Here is a 21,959-nt window from a genome sequence, read left to right on the forward strand (position 1 = left end):
TCATATGAACAAAAGTAAAAAAGACATGAAGGTAAATCTGAAGCCCATAATAGTTACAAGTACCGTATTTTTCGGACTATAAGGCGCACTTAAAATTATTTAATTTTCTCAAAATTCGACAGTGCGCCTTATAACCTGGTGCGCCTAATGCATACTTGCCAACCCTCCCGGATTTTCCGGGAGACTCCCGAAATTCAGCGCCTCTCCCGAAAACCTCCCGGGACAAATTTTCTCCCGAAAATCTCCTGAAATTCAGGCGGAGCTGGAAGCCACGCCCCCTCCAGCTCCATGCGGACCTGAGTGACGTCAGGTGCGCAACACCACATAAATCGTTGGCCAACCAAAAAGTAACCCCAGTACGCTATAGCCAACATTCACCAGGAGATGGCAACAGACAAACATAGATCACTCTATTACATTATTCCCCTTTTAGAAATGTATAGAAGTTACTCAAAATAAAAAAAAAAACCAACCAAAAAATGCAGCAGCTCAATTAAAAAACTGTACTTAAGCCACATTCTTTTTTTTTTTTTTTTTAGTACTGAACTCTTAACCCTTATTTGTAAAAAAAATAACATGCTTATTATACAAACAGTATTTGTACACCTTTAACACAGATTTGTATACTGTCTTCAGAGATTCAGTTTTTTTGGTGGTACTCGAAACCTTTCTGGGTACCTGCGAAAGGGTGTTCAGCATGGTTAGAAAAATAGTGACAGAGAATAGAACAAGGATGGACAATTCAACCCTTAACTCAACAATGAGTAGATGAGTGTTATGTGTGTGTATATGTGTAAATAAATGAACACTAAAATTCAAGTATTTATTTTATTTATATATATATATATATAATAAAATAAATATTTATATAGCTAGAATTCACTGAAAGTCAAGTATTTCTTATATATATATATATATATATATATATATATATATATATATATATATATATATATATATATATATATATGAAATACTTGACTTGGTGAATTCTAGCTGTAAATATACTCCACTCTTAGCCCCGCCCCCGCCCCACCCCGACCACGCCCCCCCACCCCCCACCTCCCGAAATCGGAGGTCTCAAGGTTGGCAAGTATGTCCTCAGAGGCTCACGCAAAAAAAAGTATTTGCAAAATGATGCAGAAAAAGCAGGTCTCTCATTAGTGCTGCGGAGATAATCAACATGTTAGATATCATTCATTAACAAACATGACCTTGGATGGAGCAGGAAGCCCAGACTCCCCGCTGAGCGCCCCCTGGTGGTGGCGGGAAACCAAGGGACGCTCAGAACATTAGGAATTTCTGGCGTCTAATTAGACACCCCCGGAGACCGTGTGGCGTGTTTCCACTCGAAGCTTGTACATAAAAATAAATGGCTATGAAATATATTCTTATTATTACCACAGGGAGAGAAAGATGGATTTGCCACGACTGGATGTTATTCCCACTCCAGTCCCCCATTGCGAGTCTCCCTACTGCAGCGTGACGGAGTGCAATTATCTGCCGCATAATGGCCAGTTGTAAGGCTAACCCTGGCCGGGACACCAAGGACACGGCGGAGGCCTGGAGGTCTGCAGAGAATGAGGAAGGCAGGCGGACATGGAGAGAAAGACCTAGTCCTAAAAAATGGCTGGTAAAGCCATCAGTCACACGTTTGACCCTAAAGGGACAAAATGTCAGCTTCCCAAAGACTAACTTAAATACTGTATCCTACTTCCGCATGGATGAAATATGAATTATGCATTCGGGGTTTTAACCCTTCAAAGACCAATGTGTGTACATACTGTAGATGTACGGGCAGAGGTGGGTAGTAACGCACTACATGTACTCTGCTCGGAGGATGAGGCTTGCCGGCCACTGCCACAGACATCGAGTGCTCCCGGCCGGCAGGCTGGTCCTATGGGAGCCAACGCACGGGCATCGATCGCGAGGATTTCGTGATTTCACCCTGCCTCTGTTTTATCTGCGTTGAGGTACTCGATGTCCGTCCTCGGCTGTCAGCAGGCAGGGTCTGTAAACAAACTGCTGATACGAGACAACTCGCAATGGAAGATTACAAGTTGTGCCTTTGCACAGATAGAAAAGTACAACTTCAGCACATTTGATAATAACTATAGCAACAGCCTTTAAGCATAAGAGTTGTGTGATAACTTATATATAATTATTCTAACAAAAGCACAGACTTTTCTCATATTAAACATCTCTCAAATGTATATGGCAGATATTTAAAGTTGTTTTTAAAGTCACATATCAATAAACTTCCTTTGTAATTAATTACATTTATCACAGAGTAATTCTGCTAGTAATGCAATTACCGAATTTTCCGGACCATAGGGCGCACCGGATTATAAGGCGCACTGTCGATGAGCGGGTCTATTCAGGTCTATTTTCATACAAAAGGGTTATAGGGCGCATTAAAGGGGTCATATTGTGGTTTTTTTCTAAATGTAAAAGACTTCCTTGTGGTCTACATAACATGTGATGGTGCTTCTTTGGTCAAAATGTTGCATAGATGATGTTTTACACATCATCTTCAAACCGCTTTCTGACAGTAGCTTCAAGATGCGCCGTTTTGTGGGCGGTCTTATTTACGTGGCTCACCTTCGACAGCGTCTTCACCCCCTCATCTTTGTTGTAGCGGTGTAGCGTGCAACGAAAAGAGTGGAAGAAGTGTCAAAAGATGGAGCTAACTGTTTAAATAAGGCCCAAGCTGTTTGTTTACATGTTTTTTTATTTGTCTTTCCCATTTGGGCTTATTGGACCCTAATTAGAATAAAAACTAAGAATCATCTTTTGATATGATGTACTTAGTCCATAAGTACACAAACGTGTACTTCATGTTTAGTGACATGCTAATTCTTATTTTTACACTTTTTCTTCCCAAATTCCATTGTATGTTTTAATCTTCTGACACCACCAGATGGCAGCGTCCACATAAGCGGCCATAAGACCCCAATTCAGTAGTGTACACAATTTTGGAAATAAAAGCTAAAAGGTGCTGTCCACGCATGTGGCCACTAAGCCTTTGGAGGTTTTAATGACATTAAGACTTTATTTCAATCAATAACGGAGCAGCATCTCCTCATCCGTGGCTCACTAGTGCAACCGTCCGACCAGAACTCTCTAATAACTAAAGTTCCTTGGGTGAATAATGTAAACTCTCTACACCGGTATGTTTTAGTGCTTTCATAGCGAGTAAGAACTTTATGCTATTTTATATTAGAAATGGCAACAGCAGAGGATGAATGTCCCATAACAAGAAGATAGAGGAAAAAGAAGAAGCTTATCGATTACGTTGTCGGCACGGACAACAAAGGCGGACACGTGCAAATTTTCAAGATGTATGCAGATCCCAAATATAGATCAGCAGGTACCAGAAAGTAAGAAATGTTGCTTTTGCATAATATTGTGAAACAAAACGCCAGATAATATGTCTTACCTTATACACACACCATAATAATTACATTTTCCTGAGGGAACTCTCCTGAAGGAATCAATTAAGTACTATCTATCTATAATACTCTGTGGAAGGGGGCGTGGCCTGCGGGCCTGCAGCGCAACGGGTGCGTAGATGGCCCAGGTGGGCCTTGTTGTCTAATCACCTGTCGCAGCAACCGGGAGGAGAGACGGTGTTGGAGCTGAAGGTCAGCTGACGTGAGGGCGAGAGCGAGTCGGGCCAGAGAGACACAAGAGAATTGCTGAAAAGCAACCTGTGAACATTGGCACAATACAGCTGTATTGTAACCCTGAACCGGGCTCTCATGTCGGTGCTTGGTGGTCCAAAGAACCCCCTGGGGGGGGGGGCAACCTCCACATACTCCTATGTTGAAGCACAGTACAATCCATCAAGCAGTGCAGCTTCATAGCTTACCAAAGTCCTACTAAAACATTTTGATAGATTTTTAAGTGCCGTGTGTAATGTTTTATATTTTCAATGGAATATTTAACATCGTGGTGTTGTTTACTTGAGTCATATTGCAGCCTACACACATCTCTTATATGTGACTGCCATCTACTGGTCACACTTATAATTTCACCATGCACCAAATGAAATAGCTTCGAGGTGGGTAAGCACAACCAGAATTATTCCGTACATTAGGCACACCGGGTTATAAGGTTCACTGTTGAGTTTTGAGAAAATGAAAGGATTTTAGAGTGCGCCTTATAGTCCGAAAAATACGGTAAAGAAAATTAATGAATGAATGCCACAAAATGTCCGTTGAGTCAACTTTCAGGCCCGGAAAAAGACTTGACACTAAAACATACTTGCCAACCCTCCCGGATTTTCCGGGAGACTCCGAAATTCAGCGCCTCTCCCGAAAACCTCCCGGGACAAATTTTCTCCCGAAAATCTCCCGAAATTCAGGCGGAGCTGGAAGCCACGCCCCCTCCAGCTCCATGCGGACCTGAGTGACGTCAGGTGCGCAACACCACGTAAATCGTTGGCCAACCAAAAAGTAACCCCAGTATGCTATAGCCAACATTCACCAGGAGATGGCAACAGACAAACATAGATCACTCTATTACATTCCTCCCCTTTTAGAAATGTATAGAAGTTACTCAAAATAAATAAACAACCCAACCAAAAAATGCAGCAGCTCAATTAAAAAACTGTACTTAAGCCACATTCTTTTCTTTTTTTTTTAGTACTGAACTCTTAACCCTCATTTGTAAACAATAACATGCTTATTATACAAACAGTATTTGTACACCTTTAACAGAGATTTGTATACTGTCTTCAGAGATTCAGTTTTTTTGGTGGTACTCGAAACCTTTCTGGGTACCTGCGAAAGGGTGTTCAGCATGGTTAGAAAAATAGTGACAGAGAATAGAACAAGGATGGACAATTCAACCCTTAACTCAACAATGAGTAGATGAGTGTTATGTGTGTGTGTGTATATGTGTAAATAAATGAACACTGAAATTCAAGTATTTCTTTTATATATATATAATAAAATAAATATATATATATAGCTAGAATTCACTGAAAGTCAAGTATTTCTTATATATATATATATATATGAAATACTTGACTTGGTGAATTCTAGCTGTAAATATACTCCTCCCCTCTTAGTCCCGCCCCCAACCACGCCCCCGCCCCACCCCGACCACGCACCCCCACCCCCCACCTCCCGAAATCGGAGGTCTCAAGGTTGGCAAGTATGCAGTAAAACCAAGCAGGCTCCTTCCTTCATGGACACGCTTGTAACAAGTGACGCCCCTCACCCTCATCCTTGTCCCTCACTCTTTGTTCCTTCCTCGCTGTTTTATATGCTTCATTTTTACACCCGGGCAAATTATTTCCGTCTTTTCCCCTTAAGTGACATTTATAAATGAGGGTAAAATCGGGAAGGCAGTGGATCTCAAATTGGAAAAAGCAGTGAAGTGAAGATAATGCCACGGGGCGGTCGCCATATCAAACCAAATGATATGAAATGTCAAAAGATGTGAAGTTGGAGCAGGGATGCGTTTTATGCTCCCGCCCTCATCAGAGGAGCATTTTCTTAGCAAAAAAAAAAAAAAAAAAAAACACATCAGGATTTATGAGCAGGTTTTTATGACGAGCTGACACGTTTCGGTCAATAAAAAGTCACGTTTCATATAAAAATGTGAATAAATCAATACAAGTCAGTTTACTCTGGGCCCACTTTATTTATGGCTAAAACAGAATATGGTTGACTTTTACTCAGTACTGTTATGGACTGGACAGAGGGAGGTGACGGCAACAGACACCAGGGAGTCGTATAGTTCTGAGATTATGTATTATATAAATATATAGCTAATATATATAATAATAATAATACAAAACAATACAAACTGAACTAAGAAAATGGAGTGTGAACGAGATCCAAAAGGGAATGGGTGACAGACTATGTGAAGTATTTAGCTGAGGTGTGTGTTACCAAATGTTGTCGAGAGACGAGGAAGTCCAGGGGAGAGAGAAGTCTACAGGTCCGAGTCCAATGCGGGGTAAGTCAAGGATAGAGGGAGGCAGTCAGAGTCCAGAGGGAGATCTAGGGGAAAGTGAGACGCACATCTCACTTTCAGGGCGACAAAGGGTACTGCGGGAACGACACAAGAAAACACAAACTGAAAACACGGAGAGAGCAGGATTGCATCAAGCAGGACGTGGCTTACTGTACGCGAACAGAAGGTTAAATTCTGGCGCGGGATGGCAGGTTGAGCCGGCTTATGAAGGCAGCTCGTTCATCACGGGCAGGTGTGCTGATTTCAGATTGTCTGCAGGTGCGAGGAGGCACGCCCGCAGCGGAGAGAGAGCGCCTGTGGGCGTGGCCCGCGGTGCGCTCGTCAGGACATTCCAATGCGCCCTGGCCGTGACAAGTACTTTTTTTCAGGATTATGTTAGTGCCTGTAGCTAAGCATCTGATAATGTACAATGGTGTTGTCTTGATAACAATGGTTTGGTACCGTTACCGGTACCAACATGTATTTAGATACATTTATTTTCTTTTTATTTTATTTTCTTTCTTTTTTTCTTTTCTTTTTTTTATATGTATATATATATATATATTTAATTTATTATTATTATTTTTTTTTTATTGTATTTTGATACATTTCTAAATAAAGGGAACCACAAAAGATTTCATTATTTGCTTTAATTTAACAAAAAATCTCAGGGTACATTAAAAATATGTTTCTTATTGCAATTTTGTCCTTAAAGGCCTTAGTGGCCACATGCGTGGACAGCACCTTTTAGCTCTTCTTTCCAAAATTGTGTACACTACTGAATTGGGGTCTTATGGCCATTTATGTGGACACTTATACTGCCATCTGGTGGTGTCAGAAGAGTATAACATACAATGGAATTTGGGGAAAAGAAGTGTAAAAATAAAAAATGTGCATGTCACTACACATGAAGTACACGTTTGTGTACTTATGGACTAAGTACGTCATATAAAAAGATGATTTTTAGTTTTTATTATAATTAGGATCCAATAAGCCCAAATAGCAAAGAGAAATAAAAAAAAGCATGAAAACAAACAGCTTGGGCCTTAAGAGGTTAGTAAACATACAAGACAACTTGTCTTTTAGTAGTAAGTAAACAAAGACTCCTATATTTAGCTGCTGACGTATGCAGTAACATATTGTGCCATTTCTCATTCTATTATTTTGTCAAAATGATAAAGGACAAGCTGTAAAACGGATTATTTATCTACTTGTTTATTTACTGTTAATATCTGCTTATTTTCTGTTTTAACATGTTCTATCTACACTTCTGTTAACATGTAATAATCACTTATTCTTCTGTTGTTTGATACTTTAAATTAGTTCTGGATGATACCACACATTTAGGTATCGATCCGATACCAAGTAATTACAGGATCATACATTGGTCATATTCAAAGTCCTCATGTGTCCAGGGACATATTTCCTGAGTTTATGAATATAATATGAATTGGTTTTTTTTTTTGTGAAGATAGAAAATATCGATGTAATCAGAATCAGAATCAGAATCAGAAATACTTTAATAATCCCTGAGGGGAAATTATAATTTTCAGCACAATCCCATTCAAGAGCAGACAAACATTACAGGGAGACAGAACAGGATCGCTGACGGGTCTGCCAACGTCCAGCGCCCCTTACAAAAAAGGTGAGATACAGGTAAACAATGGGGGGTTTGGGGGGTGAGAAAAAAAAAATCGGTCTAAACCTGGGCCCCTGGAGAAGGGGTCCAGACTGACGCCAAGGGAAAAAACAACAACATCCCTCTTACATGTGTGTAAGAGGGAAACATCAAACAACAAAGAACACAAAGGTAATCATAGTAGTATCTACTAGATACGCTCTTGTACTTGGTATCATTACAGTGGATGTCAGGTGTAGATCCACACATGGCATTTGTTTACATTGTGAGCTATTGTATCCTTCTACGGTGTGTAGTGAAGCATGTTTAGCTATTCCTCGTCCTGCAGTGATAAGGCTACTTGTAAGAAACTTACTTTATTTGTTGCCATGGAGGCGAGGATTAGTGATTTAGAATGGATGGACATTAACCACTAACTAGCTCTTCCTGAGAGTGTTTTCAGTGTTTTAACCTCACCTTTATCTTTAGTTTTTAAGCCAAAATGCATCCATTCTCCCTTTTCTGTCTACACACTGTCTGCTTGTAAGTACTCCGTGTGTTGTGCGCTGCCGAACATGCTCTTCTGCTCGTAGAACCAGCAATGTCATGACGTGACGCCGAATATGATTCATTAGTTTTGCGGTACTATACTAATACCGGTATACTCTACAACCCTACTCTAGGGTTGTTTCTTTGTTTAAAAAAAATATATATGTGGCCAAAGTTTGATTAAACTTTCAGGAATCGTCAGGAATTGAAAAATGATTTTGGGGCTGATCCGGATCACCACCTGATTCAAGAGTTTTTGTTTACTATTAGGCGATATGGCCTGGTGGAGGTCTGAGCTCTCCGAGTGCTTTTGCATGGCGACAAATAAGGTATATTTCATACAAGTACCATTATCACTGGAGGACGAGGAATAGCTAAACATGCCTCACTACACACCGTAGGAGGATACAATAGCTCACCACCGTCACAATGTAAACAAATGCCATGGGTGGATCGACACCTGACGTCCACTGTGATGATACCAAGTACAAGAGCCGTACAGAGTCAATACTACAATGATTATGTCAATATTTTTTTATTATCACAGAATATTTTGTCTGTTTTATTGTTTATATACTCAGGAAATATGTCCCTGGACACAAGAGAACTTTATATATGACCAATGTACAAAATGTATTACCCTTGATGTTGGATTGATACCAAACTGTGTATAAACCTACTCAGTGGCCTAGTGGTTAGAGTGTCCGCCCTGAGATTGGTAGGTTGTGAGTTCAAACCCCGGCCGAGTCATACCAAAGACTATAAAAATGGGAGCCATTACCTCCCTGCTTGGCACTCAGCATCAAGGCTTGGAATTGGGGGTTAAATCACAAAAATTATTCCCGGGTGCGGCCACCGCTGCTGCCCACTGCTCCCCTCACCTCCCAAGGGGTGAACAAGGGGATGGGTCTAATGGAGAGGACTGCAGATGTGCAGTAATAATAGTGAGAGTCCAGTCCATAGTGGACCTAACATAATAGTGAGAGTCCAGTCCATAGTGGATCTAACATAATAGTGAGAGTCCAGTCCATAGTGGATCTAACATAATAGTGAGAGTCCAGTCCATAGTGGACCTAACATAATAGTAAGAGTCCAGTCCATAGTGGATCTAACATAATAGTGTGAGAGTCCAGTCCATAGTGGATCAAACATAATAGTGAGAGTCCAGTCCATAGTGGACCTAACATAATAGTAAGAGTCCAGTCCATAGTGGGGCCAGCAGGAAACCATCCCTAGCGGAGACGGGTCAGTAGCGCAGAGATGTCCCCAACCGATGCACAGGCAAGCGGTCCACCCCGGGTCCTGACTCTGGACGGCCAGCACTTCATCCATGGCCATCGGACCTGTGTCCCCCCTCCACAATAGAGAGGGGGGCATAAAGGTAGCAACTTCTCCGTCGTGCCTAGTCCAGCTGTTGTTTTTCAGCACTCTTTGTTGGAGTAAAGCTTCTCCGTTGCGGTCTCCGCTCTCCGAGGTTGGAAGCGGTAGTTAATTTGGCGTAATTTGTGAGACGGGAGGGGAGCGGAGTGAAAGGCCCGGGTCATTCTTTAATGCAAGCAGTCAATTACGCAGCTTCTAATGAGATCAAACTGATGGAGGCCATCAGGAGTAACATAAAGCCTTATCTGCGCTGGATTAATAGAGTCCGCCGGAGCCTTCCGGATCTTTGAATTAAATGAAGTTCAGCTTTAGCAAACAATCAAACGAGTCAGTCTATTAACCTTCCAAATCACGGGCCGGATTAATGATCGGGTAATCCCTGTCATTTTGAAAGCGGTTGTGGAGAACACTGTGTGGAGTAATTGCTTGATACTGACGTGGCTCTTTGAGCTTCTATGTTCATGAAACACTCACAACCTTGGATTATCACCGTGAGCTCCAGTCCGCTTTTTTTGTCATTCACAACAACGTCTTGTGAGGGTTTTCTACTCCTCCGCCCGTCTCCGGGCTCAGGATTGTCATGTAAATCCGTAGGAATTAAATGTTAAGTACTGAGTCCTGGAGAGATGGCCGATACGAAGTCCTGCACATGGTAGCTATTGTCTTTCAGGCGGATGTGTTATGTTTTACTAAGGGGGATGACGGCAACAGACACCAGGGGGCGGTATGTAGCTCTGAGATTTATTACATATATATAGACCATATATATACTGTATATATATACATATATATATATATATATATATATATATATATATATATATATATATATATATATATATATATATATATATATATATATATAATCAAACAATACTAAATATATTAACTAAGGAAATGGAGTGTGAACTAGATCCAAAAGTGTATGCAGTGTGTGACTATGTGTGTGATTAGCTGTATTGTGTGTTATCTAGTGTCATGTTGGGCCCAGACTTCCCTCTCCCCAGCCACTTCGTCCAGCTCTTCCCGGGGGATCCCGAGGCGTTCCTAGGCCAGCCGGGAGAGATAGTCTTCCCAACGTGTCCTGGGTCTTCCCCGTGGCCTCCTACCGGTCGGACGTGCCCTAAACACCTCCTTAGGGAGGCGTTCGGGTGGCATCCTGACCAGATGCCCGAACCACCTCATCTGGCTCCTCTCCATGTGGAGGAGCAGTGGTTTTACTTTGAGTTCCTCCCGGATGACAGAGCTTCTCACCCTATCTCTAAGGGAGAAACTCCCCTACCCGGCGGAGGAAACTCATTTCGGTCGCTTGTACCCGTGATCTTGTCCTTTCGGTCATGACCCAAAGCTCATGACCATAGGTGAGGATGGGAACGTAGATCGACCGGTAAATCGAGAGCTTTGCCTTCCGGCTCAGCTCCTTCTTCACCACAACGGATCGATACAGCGTTCGCATTACTGAAGAGGCCGCACCGATTCGCCTGTCGATCTCATGATCCATTCTTCCCTCACTCGTGAACAAGACTCCGAGGTACTTGAACTTTTCCACTTGGGGCAGGGTCTCCTACCCAACCCGAGATGGCACTCCACCCTTTTCCGGGCGAGAACCATGGACCATGGACTCGGACTTGGAGGTGCTGATTCTCATCCCAGTCGCTTCACACTCGACTGCGAACCAATCCAGTGAGAGCTGAAGATCCTGGCCAGATGAAGCCATCAGGACCACATCATCTACAAAAAGCAGAGACCTAATCCTGCAGCCTCCAAACCGGATCCCCTCTACGCCTTGACTGCGCCTAGAAATTCTGTCCATAAAAGTTATGAACAGAATGGGTGACAAAGGGCAGCCTTGGCGGAGTCCAACCCTCACTGGAAACGTGTCCGACTTACTGCCGGCAATGCGGACCAAGCTCTGACACTGATCATACAGGGAGCGGACCGCCACAATCAGACAGTCCGATACCCCATACTCTCTGAGCACTCCCCACAGGACTTCCCGAGGTACACGGGAAGTCAAGAGTAAGATTACGATTTCAGTGTTAATATTTGAGTGGGCCCCTGCACCTTCTGTAGTGGAACAAGTTACACCAAAAGGTTAAGAACCCCTGCTTCATGCCACCAGGGATCTGTGCTCAAAAGTGATATTGGTACAAGGTATCACTCACGGTTCAGTTGGTTAAGTCAATAAAATACTGGTTGTGTTCCCTGGCCGTTTGACCTCCCAAACAAATGTCAGTCCTAAAAACCTGGAGGAGGACTCTGGAGAAATCAGATGGAAGACTGGCTATCATTAAAAGCACTTTTCCATGGGGATATTGAAAATGAGAGCATCACTTTATGACCCCGGTGAGGATGGAGTGATGAATGGCTGCAGTGTAAACACTTTGGCTGTTCATGTGACACTGGCAGGCTTTTGGTGAAGATTGTTTTCCCGCCATCCTCGTCCTGCCGCTTTGGAAGGTGCAGTGTCAGCTTACCTTTTGCCTTATTTTTTTATTTATTTTTTTTTTGCTTACAGCGCCAGAAAGGCTGGGGTCGACCGTCAAGGTCGCGGGTAATGCAAAGATTCGTTCCGGGGTTGCGCAGAGCGACGCTTTCAATGTCACGCACACGCTTTTTCTGTGAGGAAGGCTACTCTGTATACAAGACAACGAATGGGAAGTGAATCCTTTTCAAGCTGCCTGAGGAACTTTGAAGGTTTCAGATAGGCGATGGCTTGGGTTTGGTCTATCTCATTGATTTGAAAGTGGAAAATATGACATTAAGGTGAGGAAGATATCTCGCCTTCATGCTAAAAATGGAAGAAATTTCACTTGACTTCCCTTGAAATCCAACAACACCAAAGTTTTGGGAGAGAAATATGCAGAAAACATACATGATCCAACAAGGAGCAGCTGTTAAGTGTTTTTCTGACTATTAAAGGGGAACATTATCACAATTTCAGAAGGGTTAAAACCATTAAAAATCAGTTCCCAGTGGCTTATTTTATTTTTCAAAGTTTTTTTCAAAATTTTACCCATCACGCAATATCCCTAAAAAAAGCTTCAAAGTGCCTGATTTTAACCATCGTTATATACACCCGTCCATTTTCCTGTGACGTCACATAGTGAAGCCAACACAAACAAACATGGCGCATAGAACAGCAAGCTATAGCGACATTAGCTCGGATTCAGACTCGGATTTCAGCGGCTTAAGCGATTCAACAGATTACGCATGTATTGAAACGGATGGTTGTAGTGTGGAGGCAGGTAGCCAAAACCAAATTGAAGAAGAAACTGAAGCTATTGAGCCATATCGGTTTGAACCGTATGCAAGCGAAACCCACGAAAACGACACGACAGCCAGCGACACGGGAGAAAGCGAGGACGAATTGGGCGATCGCCTTCTAACCAACGATTGGTATGTGTTTGTTTGGCATTAAAGGAAACTAACAACTATGAACTAGGTTTACAGCATATGAAATACATTTGGCAACAACATGCACTTTGAGAGTGCAGACAGCCCATTTCAGGCTCGCTAAGAACATATATTTTTCCACGATTTCAGCATTTTAAATGTGCTGTTTTTGATTGAAAAAAATAAATGTTTTTAAGCTAAATTATTGGTGAACACAGTTTATGTATAATAATTTACGTAAAACCGCGAGTAATGAATGAAGTTTTCATCAATTAATATATTCTGTAGACATACCCTCATCCGCTCTCTTTTCCTGAAAGCTGATCTGTCCAGTTTTGGAGTTGATGTCAGCAGGCCAGGGAAGCTATGGTCGATATTCTTCTCTTGATCATCTTCAGTGGCATAAGGGACAGTAGAAGCGGTGTGAGCCAAGACATCCAGGGGGTTTAGCTCGCTCGTCTGCGGGAACAAACTGCCGCCATTGCTTGCCGTGCTAGCGAGGTCCTTTGTCCCTGAATTGCTCACACACTCCGGCAGATTCAATGGGGGTCTGGCGGCAAATTTCTTTGACTTTATGGTTGGAAATGCATCTGCTTTGAGTGTCGCAGGATATCCACACATTCTTGCCATCTCTGTCGTAGCCATACTTGCCAACCCTCCCGGATTTTCCGGGAGACTCCCGAAATTCAGCGCCTCTCCCGAAAACCTCCCGGGACAAATTTTCTCCCGAAAATCTCCCGAAATTCAGGCGGACTCAGGTCCTCCACAATATAAAAAAGTGTACCTGCCTAATCACGTTATAACTGTAGAATGATGGAGGGCGAGTTCTTGGTTTCTTATGTGGGTTTATTGTTAGGCAGTTTCATTAACGTCCTCCCAGCGCGGTAACAACACACAACAACAGCAGTCACTTTTTTGTATACCGTAAAGCAGTTCGTCTGCCGTAAACAGCAATGTTGTGACACTCTTAAACAGGACAATACTGCCCTCTAGTGCATTTGATGAAAGCACTTTTGTGCGTGCCACACAGCAATGCATCATCAGAGAGGGTGTTCAGCATGGTTAGAAAAATACTGACAGAGAATAGAACAAGGATGGACAATTCAACCCTTAACTCAAGAATGAGTAGATGAGTGTTATGTGTGTGTATGTGTGTAAATAAATGAACACTGAAATTGAAGTATTTATTTTATATATATATATATATATATATATATATATATATATATATATATATATATATATATATATTAATAAGGTTATCCAAAAAATATTGCTCGATACCGTAGTAGAGCGCAATATATGTATGTGTGGGAAAAAAAAAAAAAAAAAGTAGTCTTGTGATTTTTTTTCCCACACATACATATATATATATATATATATATATATATGTATATATATATATATATATATATATATATATATATATATATATATATATATATATATATATATATATATATATATATATATATATATATATATATAATTAAAAAAAAAATATATATATATATATATATATATATAGTAAAAAAAAATATATATATATAATAAAATAAATATGTATATATATATATATATATATATATATATATATACACGTATATATTTATATATATATAGCTAGAATTCACTGAACGTCAAGTATTTCTTATATATATATATATATATATATATATATATATATATATATATATATATATATGAAATACTTGACTTGGTGAATTATAGCTGTAAATACACTCCTCCCTAAATTCACCCATTTAGAGTTCGGAAATTGGTTAAAAAAAAAAAAGGTATTTTTTCTGCAACATCAAGGTATATATTGACGTTTACATAGATCTGGTGATAATGTTCACCTTTAACTGACTGAATACCAACTAAACTTATTTTTAAACTTGTCTAAAAATCTGAAACACGACCACAAAATGTTTTATTTTATTGTATATTTTGTGTGTGTGTGTGTGTGTGTGTGTATTTTTCAGGGATATGTCTAATTTATTATTTTTCATAATTAAGTACTATTAATAGTAAGACTATAATTAAGGGTCAAAAGTTAAGGATGGTGATAGTTTAACCCTGGAATGCGTCATTTCTATTTCCATTGTTTTCTATTTGCAAATGAGTTTTAAATGACAAATCTCACATTTTTTAAATATAATTTAAGTTTCATAAAATAGTTTTTGGTAGACATTAAACATACCGGTAATTTTATTTTCAGATTAGAATGTTAGTGTGTACATGGACCGTGAAGAGAATTATCTGATTATGACGTGCATTTTTATGCACCTTAAGTCGGAATACTTTACTTTGACATGCGCGGAACCTGACATGAACGGAAAGGTGTTTTATTGTTTGTGCTATGGCCCCATTTTTTGGACGAGTTTGCTCACTGCAGGTGCTGAAGAAACATTAGACTTCCACTGTAAACAAACATGGATTTGTGCATTTCTGCTTGTCCGGCGTGCTCACGGTATGTATTAAAAAAAATGTATTCTGTTCACTACTTTTGTTTTACCTCTCTTTTTGAAATGAATGGAACCGTGTCTGAGCAAGTTGTTTGTTTGTGAGCAGGTTTATGCAAATACGAACAAACCAAATGACGGTGCAGATTTGGAACAATGTTTGTGTTTTTTCATATTTCATGAGCTAACAATGCATAAGGTAAACTTCAGACATATACCGGTACTAATAAAGTACCGCAGTACTAATCAATTAAATACAGTACTATGCTGCCTCTGAATAAATCAGAGGTCGACCTGTTCTAAAGCCTTGAGTTTCCACTGCACCTGCATGGGCTGCAGGAGTTCAATCATGTCATATATGGACCCTACTTTGTGCACAAAGAACAGGAAAAAAAATGGGCCTTCTCTAAACTGGTCAAGTTTCATTTCGATCGAATGGCTAACCTAATAGTTAATTGATTAATTAATTGATTAAAAGCTATGTAGCTTGTCTTTAGTGCAGGGCTGCCCATTATGTTGATCACAAGCTACCGGTGGATGGTTGAAGGTGAGTCAGTCGATCGCCAGCAAGGCATTAAAAAAAAAAGACCTAAACATTAGCGATGATCAATCTTCACCAAGACGTCACTTTCGTCACTTGATTGACATTCACGCCACCCGAGGGTCTTGTGAGATGACGCTGACTGCTGCCAGATCATTATTAATCAATCAATCAATCAAAGTTTACTTATTTAGCCCTGAATCACGAGTGTCCCAATGTTCCCTCTAAGGTGCGCGCCTGTGCAATTGTGCACTGCTCAAGCGTCCTCTGCGCACGGCAAATCTATGCCACGCACAAAATCAAATACAAAAATAAGCGCATAACAATTTTCGACATGACACGGACACGACAGAGAAAACAGTTTTCGTCATCATTGTTCAAATATTGTAACGTCTGTCGAGACGCTTTGAGGACATGAATTCCATCCATCACTTTACTGAGCAAAAATCTTTATTGTCGGCCATAAACACATCACCAAAACATTAGTAAAAAAAAATTATACCTAGCAAAACTGGTCATTTTCTGCGGTATAAACCAGACCAAAAGCAACTTTGTTATATGAACAGCAGCCGCTCGCTCTTTCTCACTTGCGCCAACACATGCACATATGGCACTTAGCCAGTGATGCGTTTACAGCCACAAAAAAAGTCGGACAACTCCAACACCACACATAAAGTGTCATTCCAGGTCGTTACACTATGATTTACAATCAAATGTGTGCTTATTCTAGTGTCATTTATTAGGAATCTTAATTTATAAATATTAATGATGAAATGCTGTTAGTATATTAAATAAATACTAACAAAAATATATGTTTTACAAACAGAAAGTTGCAGGAATGTACACATGATCCCCTGCTTACATCTCATTGTGCAACATGTGAATGTTTTAATGGGAACTAAATGCAATGTCTGAAAGGGGTACAAACTATTTCCAAAGCAGGACCTCCACCCAGACAAACATTACAAGTACTCAGTTCATGAAAAACAATATTTTGTGTTATTGTCATTGTAAGTGGGCCTAAACACTTCTATTAGAAATGGAAATGACTGCTGTCATTTGATTATAATAATAAGAGAATGTTGTCTGTCTATCTGTGTTGGCCCTGCAATGAGGTGGGGACTTGTCCAGGGTGTACCCCGCCTTCCGCCCGAATGCAGCTGAGATAGGCTCCAGCACCCCCCGCGTCCCTGAAAGAGACAAGCGGTAGAAAATGGATGGATGGATGGAGATTGAACTTTTTATTCAGTCAGGGAGTTTTTGCGTTTGCTCACACGCATGAAAAATGAGAGGGAGCATTGGTCTCACACTCAAATCACAACGACATCCTTAGATCCAACATCAGGGCAAGAAAAAAACTCAACCCAATGGGACAATGAGAAACCTTGGAGGGGACCGCAGATGTGGGGACCCCCCGCCCCACTTACTGCCAAGTTAGCCAGGCTGGGGGGAAGAAAAGTCAATCTGAGGCTGAGTTGACTTGAAACTGTTTAATGTTGCACTTTTTATATGTAGAAGAGGTGTTTTGTCATTTTATTTAATCTGAGCAACAACTTGAGACAGTTTAATGTTGCTTAACGTGTAAACAAGTTGAAAAAGTTATTGGGGTACTACCATTTAGTGGTCAATTGTACGGAATATGTACTGTACTGTGCAATCCACTAATAAAAGTCTCAATCAATCAATCAAAAAAAGCACTTTATATGTAGAAAGGTTTTGTTAAGAAACCATTCTGAGCCTTATCTTACTTAGTTTTTATTTTCTATATGTTGACCACATTAACCCTGGCAATGGACCCTGTGTGTATATGTATGTAATGCCATTGTTTACAAATTTGGCAAATAAATAACCAAAAAAATTATATTTTGTTGTTTTCTTACTGTACCGAAAATGAACCGAACCATGACCTCTAAACCGAGGTACATACCGAACCGAAATTTTTGTGTACCGTTACACCCCTAGGTAATACACCAACTTATATTCTTGTTTTCATGAAAGAAAGGAATCTAAACATGCTTGTATGATCATTAAACACATTTAACTTGTTAACAAAAACCTCTCTTCCATAGATAAATAAATATAAATGATATAGTGTATCCAAGGGCGTTTACTGTTGGCCCAATTGTATGGTTGTGAGTAAAACAAGTGTCTCAAGCACCAGATGGACTAAAGTGAATGTCAGAAATGTGTATTAGTAATCAGAAATACTAAATATTACGCCTCTTTCATGGTGTTCCATGTGTATGTTGTCAAGCCTGCAGGCCTGGTTTTACAATGTAAATGATAATAGCGATGGCCTTATTTATGTACATTCAGACATTATTACTTCCTTACCTGGCGGAACACTTAATTGTTTCTATCCACTCATGCTGCACTTCGATTCATGGTGGCGAGCGTGCGTAAGAGCAGTCACACGGCCAGTCAATTGCAGTGTTTGTTTGCCCCCAGCGTCGGCCTGAATAAGCTGTCTCTGGCATTGTTTTGATTCCAGCCTCTGCGCCGCCACGCCGCCCGCCTCAGATTGTCCATGAAGGGGGCTGAGAAAACGAGCTCGGCCCAGCCAGTCCTGCAATCTTCACTGAGCTGAAATAAATTGCTTTCATTTTGGCCCGGCTCCCCTTTTGTTATAATGTGACAAGGCTACTGATTAGACGAGAGAGGGATCAATAAACTGTCAAGCTTGTGGCTCAAAAGCAGCATGGGGACTTTCCCCCCCCCCTCCCTTCTTCTCTCTACTCTGTCGCTGGCTGGAGTTCACATTTAACAGCCGTGTTGGAAGGGACACTTGGGAACGAGCAGTTAGCCTTGGATAAAGATGGCGCTCGTTCTGCACCTGAACTGGTGGCTTACCTGCATACTCTGCTTTTCTCTCACAGTCTTGAATAAACTGCTTAAGTTTAAAAATAAGCTCATTCCATCATCTTTTTGGGGACTCATTTCATTGTGCTGGCACTGTACGGAGGGGTACCATTCACATATGAACCAATACTGTTATGTGTACAGGGGAAGAAGTCGTCGCAGACAGCAGGGACGTCGTTATACTCTATTAACTCTATGTTACCAGGAGTGTTGAGCGAGGTGCGGAAGTCCAGGAGGGGGGCAAGACAAGGTCGGAGGTCCGTGAGCAGGCGCAAGGTCAAGGGCAGGAGAGAGTCGTCAAAGGTCCGTGTCCAGGCAGGGGTCGATATCCAAGAGGCAGCCAGGGATGCAGAGGGAACACGGGGAGACGAGACACACAGCTCGTGACGCGGGAACGGGGGTTTGCTGCTGGAAGGGGACAATGAGGACACGAGACAAACGAACACGGAGGGGGAGAAACACAGAGAGAGAAAGAGTGCATAGAGCTTGATATTCAGTGGACTAGTGGTTAGAGTGTCCGCCCTGAGATCGGTAGGTTGTGAGTTCAAACCCCGGCCGAGTCATACCAAAGACTATAAAAATGGGGACCCATTACCTCCCTGCTTGGCACTCAGCATCAAGGGTTGGAATTGGGGGTTAAATCACCAAAAATGATTCCCGGGCGCGGCCACCGCTGCTGCCCACCGCTCCCCTCACCTCCCAGGGGGTGATCAAGGGTAATGCGTCAAATGCAGAGAATAATTTCGACACACCTAGTGTGTGTGTGACAATCACTGGTACTTTAACTTTAACTTATATGTTCGGCTTACTGTACAGGACAGGTCGCTGCGTCCTGGGCCAGGATAGCAGGTCGCGCTGGCTTAAGAAGGGACGGAAGCTCATCAGCGACAGGTGTGTGGATTGCTGATTGGGGATTGAATGCAGCCGCTTGCTGCAGCCGGAGTGGCGCGCGCCTGCGTACTCTTGGTGGTGCGCACAGATGAATGCGCACTGGGGTGTGCCCAAGTCGTGACAGATACGGTACTAATTCCCGATACCGGTACTCAACGGTGCCAATTTTTGGTAATTGTGGGTGTTGTGGAGAATGCATTTATTTGTAAGAGTTCTTTCTTTATTCATAGTCATGTTTAAAGCAGCTAATATTTTCCCAAGTGTACTCTTTTTGCTTGCATCTTATGTCCGCAAGTAAACTCTGTGCTTTACCTTGAATGGGTTGGAATGTTGGAGTATGGCATACTCCCTTTTTACCTTATCAGTATTAGAACAATGAGGCTGTATTCCTTTCTGGGCAGGGTGGGGGCTGTTTTCCAATTCAATAGGTTGTCTCTTCCCTTTTGATTTTCAGACCACTTCTAGATGCCGCTATTAACGGACTGTAGGACTGGTCTCCTAAAGCTTTAGTAAAACTTGATAATATTCCTATTCTGTCTTGATGGTCCTTCTTACTCTGCATATATGTCATCTGAAAGAACTTGGGATTGACCAGTGACTTGTATTCCCTGAGAGGAAGACTGGTCAGACGCAACAGTGTATAAAAAATACGAAATGTACATTTTTTATGGCAACATATGCAACGCTGGCTCATGTCGTTTTAAAGACAAAAACAGTCAACTGATATCTAGTTCAGCGCAATAACCGGTCTATATGTTTACACTGGATTAACCTAAAGACTCAAAACTGAACTTCATCGATTTTTTTATTACAAGATCTCCTTCGGTCAGTGTTGACCATGGATAGTGTCCAAGTCTTGGCTGACTGCTCGACTGGAACAGCGTCGTCTGTGACTGAAGAGACCGATGCGGGATTGGCAGTCTTTCGCGCAGAAGTCACAGCGAAAAAGCGTGTCTGGTCTGTAGGAGTGGTGGCGCTCCTGAAGGTCAATAAATCAATCAATCAAAGTGTATTTATATAGCCCTAAATCACGGGTGTCTCAAAGGTCTGCACAAGCCACAACGACATCCTCGGCTCAGATCCCACATCAGGGCAAGGAAAAACTCAACCCATGGGATGACAATGAGAAACCTTGGAGGGGACCGCATATTTGGGGACAAGTGCTGTGTGAAATGTTCTATATTTTCAATGGAACATATGAAATGTTGGTGTTGTTTATTTGAGTCATATTGCAGTCTACACGTATCTCTTATGTGTGACTGCCATCTACTGGTCACACCTATCATTTCACCATGAACCAAATAAAATAGCTTAGAGGTCGGTAAGCACAACCAGAATTGTTCCGTACATTTGGCGCACCGGGTTATAAAGCGCACTGTCGATTTTTGAGAAAATTAAAGGATATTAAGTACACCTTATAGTCAGAAAAATACGGTACTCTTACTTGACTACAATTTTTAGCTACTGCACCCACCGGTGGTAGTTTTTGTCACACCTGGGTGAAGCCTTGTCTGGGTTTCGTCTGGTTTCATGTTGTCTTGTCATTTCCTGTTTTATTTTGAAATGTTAACTCTCCCTCTCGTTTCAGATCACTTGCCCTTCATCCTGTTCCGCTGGTCTGATGTCTTTCCTGATTGCCTGATTGTGCCCACCCGTCTCACCCTCCCTCTTGTGTATAAACGTCTTGTCCTCCTCCTGTCCTGTGCCAGAGTGTTTCGTATCTTCTTGTACGTACTTCCAGCGTTCCTTTGCCACTGTCTTGTCTACAGCCATAGCCACGTTTTTGTGTACTTTTTGATCCACGGGAGATTCTTGGTTTGTAAAGTTTTGTCAGGTAAGATTAGCTTCCGTTGGAGCGCTTTATGTTGTGTTTGGTAGTTTTTGTCCTTAGCCCCTTTTTCTCTCCGTAGCCGGAGCGTTTTTGAGTTGTTAATATTTTTGTTAGTTTAGTGGTCGGGTTAGATCAGTTTTGATAGCCTGTTTTGTTTCTCCCGTTTTGGACCCTTTCCCTTGTCAGAATAAATATCTGTTTCTGAAATCCTGCATCTGTGTCCGGAGTCCTATTCGGGTCGTAACAGTACACTCTGGCCGGTATAGACACAGCAGGATCGTCCACGCACAGGAATCCCGCCTCTCCGCTCGTGAGGAGCGAGTGGCAGTCTTGGGCCAGGGAATCCAGGGGATCGCCCGAACTCAGGAAGACTTCAGGACCGCTGTTACCACCCAGGTGGGCCAACTTGCAGAACAGGTGCAACTTCTGCTCACCCTAAATGACCAGGCCTTGTCCCGCACC

This window comes from Nerophis lumbriciformis, linkage group LG04 (genome assembly GCF_033978685.3).
Source record: "Nerophis lumbriciformis linkage group LG04, RoL_Nlum_v2.1, whole genome shotgun sequence".
In the NCBI taxonomy this organism is placed as follows: domain Eukaryota; kingdom Metazoa; phylum Chordata; class Actinopteri; order Syngnathiformes; family Syngnathidae; genus Nerophis; species Nerophis lumbriciformis.